Source organism: Salvia miltiorrhiza, chromosome 7 (genome assembly GCF_028751815.1).
Source record: "Salvia miltiorrhiza cultivar Shanhuang (shh) chromosome 7, IMPLAD_Smil_shh, whole genome shotgun sequence".
Lineage (NCBI taxonomy): Eukaryota > Viridiplantae > Streptophyta > Magnoliopsida > Lamiales > Lamiaceae > Salvia > Salvia miltiorrhiza.
Window position 1 is genome coordinate 10,275,015 of NC_080393.1, and position 13,704 is coordinate 10,288,718.

The 13,704-nt window shown below is 34.1% G+C and overlaps 1 non-coding gene across 1 annotated transcript; it reads right to left on the bottom strand.

Moving 5' to 3' along the window:
* Window positions 1–4,326: 4,326 nt before the first annotated feature.
* On the bottom strand, window positions 4,327–4,399 carry TRNAK-CUU (transfer RNA lysine (anticodon CUU)). The gene has a single exon. It is a non-coding gene; the product is annotated as a tRNA-Lys (tRNA).
* Window positions 4,400–13,704: the final 9,305 nt, after the last annotated feature.

A 13,704-nucleotide genomic window follows, 5' to 3' on the forward strand; every position in this document is an offset into this window, starting at 1 on the left:
TATTAAAAAAAAATAGTAAAATTTTCACATCTTCCAAGATTCGAATCCAAATAAAAAAAATTCACCTCGAAGTAAATATTAGTCATTGGATACATTAATAATGAATAAGCTAGTATATAATGTTGAATAAAACAGTATATAATGTTGAATAACGATATTAAAAAATTAGTAGAATTTTCACTCCTTCCAAAATTTGAACCCAGATAAAAAAATTTCATCCCCAAGTAAATATCAGTCATTGAATACATTAAATCAATATCTACAAATCAATCTAAGATCTCACCATATACGAGGGACCTCATTGAAATGATTTCATATATATGTATATAATATTAATTATTAAAATTCGACTGTTTAAAAGAATTTTAAAAAATAATATTGACGACTAAATCGATAGGGTCGCTAGTTTAACGACCTAGTTATAAGAATTTTTTCTAACAGTGAAATGATCATTTGAAATTATGTTTAAAGCTTGGTAGGCTTAAAATTCACTTGAAAATACTCTCCTATAGTCCTATATATTTTCTTGTCGTACTCAATCATATATGGAATATCATACTGAGCGATCCTAAATTTTAATTAAAAAACACTTGGCTAGTTTTGCATTGTATTTCTCCTTCTGCTTTACTAAAGCCGATAAAGGGCAATTTATTTTATTAGTGATGTTTAGACACAAGTCCCACCCTCACTTCCACTTCTACCTTATAAAATAGGGGCACTTCCTTTTTGGATTTATGTTTCATGGAGCAGAGATTATTAGTGATGCACTAATTTTTATTTCTTTGTTTTTCTCATAAATGAAAGACACTGATTTAAAGAGAATGAAAGACACTGATTTAAAGAGAAATGTTTTATTTACGAAGTTGGATATACTTCTTTTTTAGGAGGAGGATAATTGAAGTGTGTATATATATATATATATATATATATATATATATTTGGATGGGGAGGGCTAAAATAAAAACACTTTTTAAAATAGAAAATTTAAATAATTTTCAGACTTTAGATCATCAAGATCTACGATTGATTCGTAACCCTGTTGAATGAATTCGTGGTCCTGAGTTCGAATCCCAAAGGTAACAAAAAATTATTTTTCACAATCCGTAACCCTGTTGGATGAATTCATACGTGTTCTACATAAAATTCGTACATTAAAAAATATTTTTATTTTTATTTTAAGAAGTGTTTTCACGGTAGTCCTTCCCTATTTGGATGTATCTCAAAAAACAATGTTTATTTATTTGGATGGGACAGTTCTTAGTGCACTTTTGCAATCTATAACTCATAGCACTAAATCTAATAGAATTTTGATGTTAAATTTGTTGGTTTTAGGTGAATAACTTATGTCTCCACTACAGCAGATGACTTTTAATATTTTCTTCTTTTTTTTCAAAATGGATTTTTTTTGTTCATAAAGTTCTGTAGTTACAAGTTATGATTAGTATTTATTACTTTATTCAATCAGGCCCATACATGTAACAACGCAAACAAAGAAGACACAAACCAACAAGAGCAACAGAAACAATTTTGTTTTGCTTTGTTTTTTGAAAAACAACGTAAACACAGTAGGACTAAAATTTGATACCTGCTTGGCCTTCTCATTTTCCACTTCAATGGACATTGATGTACAAAATAAATTTTACAATTAGCGTTGCACTTAAGAATATACATAATGGGCTCTTTTGGCGATAAAAGACAACACATGCTTAAAAAGTTACTTATCGTATAAAAGTAGTAAGTAATTTGAAGAAAAATAAATAGAACTTGGTGAGAAACAAAGCCATGAGCTACTGAAATGAGAGAATCTTTGTATTTAATTTGTTTCTAAGACTGAAAAATTATAAAAAAAATAGAAAGTAACTACAATGTGAAATGAGAGAATATTTGTATTTAATTTGTTTCTAAGAATTAAAAATTATAAAAATAAAATAAAAAGTAACTGCAATGTGGACAATACAATAAAATAATTAAATTAATTTTTTAAATGAATATATATATTTTTCCCCAATGTGACTAGTTTAAGACTAGTCATAATGTAGGTGCATAGCATCACTCATCTAGCAAATAGCCAAATACCATGCCTATAAATCACAAACAACTTTACCTACATGCACATAATGACATAAGTCATGAGGGCCAATCATATACTTCTTCTATCTCATTACTTTTGGACATGGAGATTAAGAAATATTCCCTCTGTTTCATTATATGCGACTTAAAAAATTTCGACACAAAAATTAAGGAGAAAGTGTAAATGGATTGAAAGTGATAGGGCTTACCCCTTTTTAAGGGTTAAAATTTTCTATTTAAGGAAACGTGCCACTTATAGTGGGACGGCCCGAGATAGAATACATATCACTTTTAGTGGGACAGATGGAGTATGTAATTAGTAGATAAAGTGAGTTGGTGAAAATAGAGAAATAAATTGGGATTTCTAAAAGTAGGTATTGAGAGAGAGTAAGTGGTGGAACCATTAATTAATTAGTCTCTTAATTATTTGTCAAAAAAAGAATTAGACATTTGTGATTAGACATTTCATTATGAAAATTGTGACTTTTGTAATGGGACGGAGAGAGTAGCATCTTTACCATAGGTAGTACTTCCACCATCCCAATAAAAATGGTCACCTTTCTATTTTGGTTTGTCTCACTAAAAGTTGTCATTTCCAAAATTGTAAAGATTTGGGCTTAGTTAAGCCCATTAGATTGAGTTTAATTAATCTCATAATTTAAATCTACCTTCTCTATGTCACCTAACCATAGCCAAAACCTCAAGGGTTTTATTTAATCTCTCTCTTGTCTTTCTCTATCCGCTGCACCACACCATGGGAAATCGAGAATCTTCCAGCTCTTCGCCATCGATTCTTGGATCTGTGGCCTTTGATTTCTCTCCCACAGGCCTTGTTGTCGACGCGGACCCTTTGTGTTGCAACCCCATTTCCGTGCAAATCGTTGTTGCCTCCACTGATCTTGTCGTCTGCGATGATGAAGCAGGACCTCACCTACGACACTCTGGCGTATCCGGAGTCTGTCGCATCTCTAAGCGAAATTTGAGGGCTGGAATCGGCAACGGTGACCTTCCCCATGTGGTCGCCAGAAATCGATGTCCGGGGCCGCAATTTGGGTGTCTGATTTTGAGGGCCCAAGGCTTCAGTTGGCGACGGCCCTATCACTGACTAATTGGGGCAAGAAAGATGGGAGAAATATAGAGGGGCAGGGAACGAGGGGCGCCCGGCGGCGTTGCCGACACTGGAGAAGAAGGTGATTTTCGATTTGAGCGACCTCTCAATCATTGGCCTCAATTTGCAGGTGAAATTATTTACGAGCACCGTCGCCAATTCTTCCCTTGATTCTTAATTTTCAGGAAGGATAAGGAAATTAAAGGTGAGGTAGCTGCGTCGGACCGTTGGAATTACAATAGGTTGAAAAAAGTTAATTAACTCATTAATTTTGGTGGGTCACACTCAATTAAAACATAACAATCAATTTCTTAATCTCCATACCCAAAAGAAAGTGACCACTTTTATTGGGACGAAGGGAATATTAATATCAAGTTACAACACCTTTTGTTTACTATTTTGAAACAATAATCAACTTCTAAAAGGGTAAGCATGATATAAACATATTTTCACTTCTTCTTCTTCTTTTCATGAACCGATAATTCGTATTTTAACGGAATTTAATCACGTTTGAGGACAAGATTATAAAAGTACATAATGTAGAAGAAAAAAAATACACAATATTTCATCTGTTCCATTATTAATGGCACGTATTCTATTTTGGAGTGTTCCAAGGTAAATGGCTCATTTATATTTTTAGTAATAATTTTACACTACAAATCACATGGGCCCACATACATTTACACACTTTTACACTACAAATCAATTGCTCCACATACCTTTTTACACTTTTACACTACAAATCACATAGATACACATACATTTATACATTTGTACACTATAATCTTACTTTTTTTAATCTATGTGTCAAAAAGATATGTGCCATAAATAATATCACATAGATACATATACATTCATATATTTTTATACTGCAATTTTATCCTTCTTAATCTATGTGTCGAAAAGATATGTGCCATAAATAATGGGACGGAGAGAGTATTAAACATAAGTGAATAAGTAAATTCAGAAAATGGTCGATTAATATAAAGTGAAAACTACACCCAAAAAATGCCCCGTTTAGACAGCCCATAAATAAAGCCCAATAATCAATATATAGTTTTAAAAACAGTACTACAAAACAGAGAATCCGTTTAGAGAGCCCATAAATAAAAGGTACAAAATCAAAATTTGTACTATATTAATTTGAGCGCCCACCGTGGGGCTCGAACCCACGACCACAAGGTTAAGAGCCTTGCGCTCTACCAACTGAGCTAGACGGGCTTTTGATATGGGTTTTGGATATATATGATTATATATATCATCTGTTTTTTATTTTAAGTGATTAATCTCGTAAATATTTTTTTCCATTTTAATGGTTCAAAGTACTGATGAAATGTATTTATTAATGTAATTAATCATACTCAATATTCTGTCATCTAATACTCAATATTCCAAGTAAGTTATCGACATGGGCTTGATCATAATAAACCCAACTACGACGGCGGTATTAAGTCCATTTATAAAAAAATACTATAATTAGGCCCAACTTCAAAAATAAATTAAATTATATCTAGGGGTGCGCATTCTATTTTCGGTTCGATTTCTTGCTAAAATCAAACCAAACCAAGCAAATTTTTTTCTTTAAGTCGAACTCAACCGATTATCCGAAAAAATTATTAGAATAAAATACGAACCAAATCGATAGTCAAGGAAAAATCGAAATATTGAAGAAGAAAAAAAAAGAAAAAAGTAAAATAAATTGTATTTAATATCAAAATTATATACATATGTACATATTTTAATATCAAAATTATATATTAACATGTATATATATTTTTTATATATGTATATATATTATTAATAAATATAATTCGGTTTTCGATTTTGTTTGATTTTTACAGAACCAAACCGAACCAAACCAAACCGAAAAATTGAATTCTTTTGCAAAATAAAACCGAACCAAATCGAAAAAATCGAACCATATTTTAATATTTCGGTTTGGATTGATTCAATTATTCGGTTTTGACTATTTTTCGCTTACCCCTAACTATACCCCACTCTGAAGTATAGCGTATTGCGATTTAGTTGAAAAAAAGAGCTCGAGCTGGCAACGAAGCGATGCTCGATTATTAGGTGGAGAAATAAAGTCATCGCATAGGAAAAAATGAGAATCATTCTTGATCATCTTTTAGAAAAAAAGAAAAAAAAAAAGAGGAGAACTTAGGTTACAAGAGAAACTATTTACGGAGTCTTTATCTAAGCTTATGAACTTCTTAAAATTGGCTATGAGTTGTGTATGAGTTTATAACCTCTTAAAATATTTTTGACAAATTTATCTTCTAAACAAATTTATAATAAGTTGCAAAGATTAGCTCCAACAACTTATAATCTCTCAACAAATAAGTTCCTCAATCATAAATTTCATTTTTATAGTCTTGAAAATAATATTCAATCTACAAAAATAATAAACATATACTCTTCTAATTTCATTTATTTTCGATTTTTTACGTAATTATGATTCTTTTTCTCTAACTTATAGTCATTATCTAAGCACTTTTAACAACTTAAAAACTCTTGAAAATTGTTTATAAGTTGTTAGAACTTATAAGCTTAGTCATACATCCTCTTACATTAGAGTCAACCATATCAAAACTAACACACTTGAGAAAGTGGTTGGAGTTTAGGAGATGTGTTCCTCTCTCAGATATTCCTTTTGGTTATTAGGCTATAAATTCACAAACTTTTTTACTAATTCATGAAGTCCTCATGAATTTAATATTGGTATGATAATACTTAGACTTTTAATTTATTATGATTTTACTAAAATCCCAAAAAATTTCAAAGAGAATGGTGCATAAATTTTCATTTTTTATATTTATTTTTTTAGTTTAAATTTGTGCAGTGTTTCCGCTTAGCTTTATTTTGTTAGTTTGATTGACTTTAAAAAATTAAAAGTTTATTTGTTATCATACGAAAATTTAAATTTATGTATACTTCATAAATTAATTAAAAATGTGTATATTTACATATCAATATCCATTACTTTTATGTTCTTATTTTTTATAATCGATGTCAATACCCATCAGTTATCTTTAAGGCTCCATCAAATAGAATGACAACTCCAATCTTAAATAAATACTCCCTCTCTTCCAAAAAATTGTATTTGAGTGGAGATTGGGTCTCACATCTTTTTATAAATAGTGAAAGGAAAAATTTATGAGGTTATTTCCATATAAATAAATGTCACAATTTTTAGAGACGTACCGATATAATAATAAGATCACAATTTTCAGGGACGGATGAAGTATATAACAGTGTGTGTTAATTTAGTGATAGTATGATTAATATATAATGTTAAACAGTCTCAAATTTCAGTCCATCATTATGTAGATTTTTACAAGATTTGTTTATATTATAAAAAAAATAAAAGAAAACTTATTAATAAACTATTGATATTTTCTATAAGATATTTTTTGCACATATCAAACACTTTTTTTAGAATCATATCAAGCACTGTTATTTAGGTTTTCGTTAAAACAAATACGTTATTAAAGGGTAATTTTAAATACAGCCTCCAATTTTTTCATTATAGCCCCTTATTAAAAATAATAATAAAAATAATTATAATTTTACTATTATACCCTTATAGCCTATTTAAAATTTGTAATTGTGAGTAAAGTATCTACATACAATTAGTCTACACAGGTTCTCTGATCTCGCCAGAGAAATGGGTCACCAGCGGAATGGAGATTTCGCTGCTCTGAACTTGAGTTCTCTGGTGATGCTTTGCTCTGCTCTGGACTTGAGTCCTCTGAACTTGAGTTCTCTGGTGATGTGACTTCGCTGCTCTGGCATTCGGGCATTCGATCCCTCTGGCATGAGTTCTCTGACTTTGACTCCGCTGACATATTGATTCCTCTGGTATCTTGATTTCTCTGGTCTGGAGTTCGATTCCTCTGACGGGTAAAATATGCACGGGTGTTTAGTCTATTGCTGAGGGATCTGTTAGCAAATATGCAAGAGTTAAGGGAGTTCAGTTTTAGGTTAGTTACAACAGATCCAACGGATTTGTTTCCTCATTCCAGAAGTTGGCGCGTAGCTCAAATCTTCTCAACTGCTATTTCTTTTGTTTAAATACTTAGGTTAGTTGTTGAGTTGAAGCTGAAGAATTTCTATTACTGAAAACTAGTTGAGAGTGAGGAATTATAGCAATCTTGATAGATTTGTAGGCTATACACTTCTTCTAGTGTTGAGTGTTCTCAATTGTAATTGTAAAGTTCTTGAGTGTTCATAGTGGAATAGAATTTATTGTTCTGCACCGTGGATGTAGGATTGAAAAATCCGAACCACGTAAATCGCCTCCGTGTTCTTTTCTTTTACGTTCTTGCTGCGTTGATTGTCTTCCCGAACAATTCCACAACAAGTGGCGCCGTCTGTGGGAAGCGGAAGATCGACGCACACCAACTGTTCGAGTTCTGAATTGGAGGAAGTCTGAATCGGAGGAGTTCTTGATCGGCGGAGGAATCGCCATTCTTTTCACTACCAAATGTCGATTGCTAAATTCGACACCGAGAAATTCACAGGGAAGAATGATTTCTCCCTGTGGAGAATGAAGATGAGGGCCGTTCTCATTCAACAGGGCCTTGATGATGTTCTGACTCAAGAAAAGGCACCTAAAGAAGGAGATGGGAAGGCGAAGTTCGCTGAAATGCAAAAGAAGGCTCATAGCACTATCATCCTACATCTGGGAGATAAAGTGCTGAGAGAAGTGTCAAAAGAAGACACTGCAGCTGCAGTATGGGCTAAACTGGAGAGTCTTTACATGACTAAGTCTCTAGCTAATCGACTCTTCTTGAAGAAGAGGCTGTATTCCTTCAGAGTTTCAGAGGAGAAGAATCTATCTGATCAACTGGATGAATTCAATAAAGTCGTTGATGATTTGGCTGATATTGATGTAAAGCTAGAAGATGAAGACAAGGCAATCCAGCTCCTGAGTGCCCTGCCCAAATCCTATGACAACATGAGGGATGCCATGCTGTATGGGAGGGAGACTGCTATCTCCCTGGATGAAGTCATGAATGCCTTGAAATCCAGGGAGTTGCAAAAGGCATCTGATGGTAGACAAGAAACCGCAAGTGAAAGCCTCAATGTCAAAGCAAAGTTCAACAAAGCAAAATCCAAGAAGCCCTTCAAAGAAAAGAAGGGAGGATCAGGGAAGAAGGAGGATGATGAGAAGGAAACCAAGAAGTGCCACTTCTGCAAGAAACCAGGGCATATCAAGAAAGACTGCTACAGCTGGAAAAGAAAACAAGCTCAAAAAGGCTCATCAGACACTGCCGACCTTGCTGAAAATATCCAAGAAGCTGAAGCTTTAAACATCACATCTTCTAAAACTGAGAATTAGGGGTGAGCATTCGGGCGGGTTGGGTTGAAACCGAACCGAAACACCCAACCCGAAACCCAAACCGCCTAAAAAATTTCGAACCAAACCAAATCGTTTGACTGGTCAAAACCGAACCAAATCGAACCGTAAATTTTCAGTTCGGTTCGGTTCGGTTTGGCCAAAACTATTTTTTTTTATTTTTAAAAAAAACTATAAGCAAAAATTAAAGTACTATGAATAAGCAAAAATTGCCACATCTAGATAAATCCATTTACTTCTGCAATCAAGAGTTTGTAAAAATTAAAGAACAAACACAGAATAAAAATCTTATGTACTTTTGAATTTAATGTAAAGTGTAAAATTCTAAATTTAATTTTTAAATATTTATTAATTAATTATTTAAAAATAAATATTTATTAATTATATTTAAATCGGGCGGGTTCGGTTTATAAACCAAACCGTTTTTCTCAAACCGAACCCGAACCGTTTTCTGGCGGTTTGAAATTTTTCAAACCAAACCGAACCGTTTTCTCTACATAAACCGAACCAAACCGCCCGGTTTGGTTCGGTTCGGTTCGATTTGGTGGTTCCGGTTTGATTTTGCTCAGCCCTACTGAGAATAGTTGGATATTAGATTCAGGGTGTTCTTTCCATATGTGTCCTAACTTGAATTGGTTTGTTGATTTGCAGATGAAGGACCTGGGATCTGTAGTTTTGGGGAACAACCAAGTCTGCCCTGTCAGAGGCATTGGTTCAATCAAGTTAAAGCTACATGATAATTCTGTAAGGCTCCTAACTGAAGTTAGATATATTCCTAGTCTAAAAAGGAATTTGATATCCCTTGGATCACTACAAATGAAAGGCTATGAGTTTAAATCATGTGTTAATGATATATATGTTTTAAAGGAAGATAAAATTGTGTTGAAAGGAACCAGAAAACAGACTTTGTATCATTTAGTTGCTGAAACTATTGTTGGTGAGTCTGAAATTGCCTCTACGTGTGATATTGAATTGTGGCATGAGAGACTTGGGCATGTTAGTGAAAAAGGGTTAATTGAACTAAGGAAACAGGGTATATTGAGTTTATCTGCTGATGAAAAACTGAACACTTGTGATGCATGTGAATTAAGTAAAAGCAAGAAACTCCCATATCCTGTTGGCAAACATGTTTCATCTGCACCTATTCAATATGTTCATTGTGATCTGTGGGGCCCATCCAAAACCACCACTATAGGTGGAGGTGCATATTTCATGTCTCTAATAGATGATTTCTCTAGGAAAGTCTGGGTTTACATTTTAAAACACAAGTCTGATGCCTTTGATAAATTTGTTGAGTGGTGTAGTGCTGTTGAGAATGAAAAGGGATGTAAGTTGAAATGTTTAAGGACTGATAATGGCTTAGAATTCACCTCTGGAAAATTTGAAGAATTCTGTAAAGATAGGGGAATTAAAAGACATAAATCAGTACCTGGAAATCCTCAACAGAATGGGGTTGTAGAGAGAATGAATAGAACTCTCCTTGAGATAGTTAGGTGTATGCTCTCTAGCTCAGGTTTGCCACCTAAATTTTGGGGAGAAGCAGTTACCACTGCTGCTTATCTTATAAATAGATGTCCTTCTAGTGCTTTTGATTTTAAAACCCCTGAAGAACTGTGGACTGGTAGGGCTGCAGATTACTCAAATTTGAGGAAATTTGGATGCTTAGCATATATGCATGTTAGGCAGGATAAGTTGGAACCTCGAGCATTGAAATGTGTTATGGTGGGATATCCAACAGGGGTTAAAGGGTATAGACTCTGGTGCATAGAATCTGGAAAGGGAAAACTCCTAATCAGTAGAGATGTAGTGTTTAAAGAAAATATAATGCCTCTTAATGAGCAATCTACTACTGAGTTTACTGGTAGAGGAGTTGAAGTAAACACTGATAAAACTAGTGATAACACTCCTATTAATGATGTAGTGTCTAGAATATCAGAAGTGACAGGTATAAAACTGGAAGAAGATGATCAACAACAGGCTAATACTGAGGACCTCAGTGAGTATCATCTAGCCAGAGACAGAGCTAGAAGAGTCATCAAACCTCCAGCCAGATACTCTGAAGCAGATCAAGTTAGCTTTGCTTTCTCAGCAGCTGAAGAGGTAAATTACAGAGAGCCTAGGTCTTATAAAGAAGCAATTCAGTGCTCTGAAAGAAAGCAATGGATCAAAGCTATGGAGGAGGAAATAGAGTCTTTATTGAAAAATAAGACTTGGATCTTGGTGGACAGACCTAAGAACCAGAAATGTGTAACATGTAGATGGTTATACAAGAAAAAGGTGGAGGTTCACAAAGGTATTGAGGTAATCGGGTATAAAGCAAGGTTAGTTGCTAGAGGTTTCTCTCAGCAATAAGGTATAGATTTTAATGAAATCTTTTCTCCTGTTGTTAAACACTGTTCTATTAGACTTATACTTGCTCTAACTGCACACCTAGATTTAGAATTGCAACAGATGGATGTTAAAACAGCTTTTCTAAATGGTGAGTTAGAGGAAACTATATACATGAATCAACCAGAAGGATTTGAAGTAGCTGGCTGTGAAGGTCAGGTATGTCTCTTGAAAAAGTCTTTGTATGGACTGAAGCAAAGTCCAAGACAGTGGAATAAAAGGTTTGATGAATTCATGATAAGTATAGGTTTCAAGAGAACATTGCATGATAGATGTGTATACTTGAAAGAAGTTGCTGAGTCTGTGGTTGTTTACTTACTCTTGTATGTTGATGATATGCTTATTGCTAGTAGTTCTAGTAATGAGATTGATAAAGTAAAGCAATCACTGAGTGCTGAATTTGATATGAAAGATCTAGGGACTGCTAGAAGAATTCTTGGTATGGATATCAAGCGAGATAGGAAAAATATGAAACTTATGCTTGTTCAATCTGATTACTTGAAGAAAGTTTTGTTAAAATTCAATATGAATGAAGCAAAAGTTGCTCAGGTTCCTATAGCTCAACATATTCAATTGTCTAATAAGCAATGTCCTGTTACTATTGAAGAAATTAAAGACATGAGTGTTATTCCTTATGCAAATTTGGTAGGAAGCATCATGTATTCTATGCTTTGTACTCGGCCTGATTTGGCTTATGTTGTAAGTCTTGTAAGCAGGTACATGTCAAATCCTGGTAAGGCACACTGGGATGCTTTAAAAGGAGTATTAAGATACTTGAAAGCAACTGTTAATAAAGGAATTATGTTTCAAGGTGGAGCCACTAATTCAGAACAAGTTTTAGTTGGCTTTACTGACTCGGGTTATGCAGGAAGTACAAATACAAGGAAGTCCCAATCTGGATATGTATTTACACTTTATGGAACAGTAGTGAGCTGGAAATCTACACTACAATCTGTGGTAGCTCTTTCCACTACAGAAGCTGAATTTATTGCTGTTACAGAAGCAGTGAAAGAAGGTATATGGCTGAGAGGTATGCTATCTGAGTTAGGCATTAATCAACAGGTTGTCTCTATTCTTTGTGATAGTCAAAGTGCCATTCATCTTGTTAAACATCAATCTTTTCATGAGAGGTCTAAACATATAGATGTTAAATTCCATTTTGTGAGAGATTTAGTTGAAAAAGGTGATGTGGTGGTGAAGAAAGTCTCAACTGATGATAATGCTGCAGATGTGCTTACTAAAGCATTACCAACTGTTAAGTTCCAAAAGTGTTGTTCTTTGATTGGTATGAGCTCTCTCGAGGAGAGCAAGTTGTTTGTCTAATTCTTGCAGGTAGTCGGTGTATTCTAATTGTATTAGATAAGGTGGAGAATTGTGAGTAAAGTATCTACATACAATTAGTCTACACAGGTTCTCTGATCTCGCCAGAGAAATGGGTCACCAGCGGAATGGAGATTTCGCTGCTCTGAACTTGAGTTCTCTGGTGATGCTTTGCTCTGCTCTGGACTTGAGTCCTCTGAACTTGAGTTCTCTGGTGATGTGACTTCGCTGCTCTGGCATTCGGGCATTCGATCCCTCTGGCATGAGTTCTCTGACTTTGACTCCGCTGACATATTGATTCCTCTGGTATCTTGATTTCTCTGGTCTGGAGTTCGATTCCTCTGACGGGTAAAATATGCACGGGTGTTTAGTCTATTGCTGGGGGATCTGTTAGCAAATATGCAAGAGTTAAGGGAGTTCAGTTTTAGGTTAGTTACAACAGATCCAACGGATTTGTTTCCTCATTCCAGAAGTCGGCGCGTAGCTCAAATCTTCTCAACTGCTATTTCTTTTGTTTAAATACTTAGGTTAGTTGTTGAGTTGAAGCTGAAGAATTTCTATTACTGAAAACTAGTTGAGAGTGAGGAATTATAGCAATCTTGATAGATTTGTAGGCTATACACTTCTTCTAGTGTTGAGTGTTCTCAATTGTAATTGTAAAGTTCTTGAGTGTTCATAGTGGAATAGAATTGATTGTTCTGCACCGTGGATGTAGGATTGAAAAATCCGAACCACATAAATCGCCTCCGTGTTCTTTTCTTTTACGTTCTTGCTGCGTTGATTGTCTTCCCGAACAATTCCACAACAGTAATAAATTAAAGTTTATAAAAATTAATATGAAAGAAGAATAATGCGTACAATCTCTTAATAGATAAATCACGTATAACCCCATCTTGATTCTAATATTGAAAATACTTATAAATAACCCTAATAACTTTATCAGTACAGCCCCAACTCAAACTTTTAATAAAACACGTCAGAGAATAGACGCAAGAACAGACGCAGACACAGAGAACAAACGCAGGAAGAAGAACATCAACATAAAGCAGAACCAAATTGTGAACTCCTTGCCGCATTTTCAACCAATAATTGCTAATGTATATCAAGCGAGAAACCTATTTGAACTTTAGGTAGTTGTGTTCTCACTCCAAGGTATTGTAAACTAGATTTTAGTTTTGCAATTAGTTATAACTACTGGTTAGGATGTACTCATGATTAAATACGTGTTTATAGTACCTCCTATATGCCTTGCAAAACTCAATAAATACGTGATTAAATACTTGTATTCTATGAAACTTTCTCCTAAAAGGATGTCAACTATGAGATAAAGCTTATCTCATAGCTTGAATGAGAAGAAGATTCAAAAGCCTAACTGATTAGTTAGATTTGAGGTTATTGACATGTATACTCAATTTAGTGGGAAAAATTGACATATATTACTCTGTCAAGTTCTTTC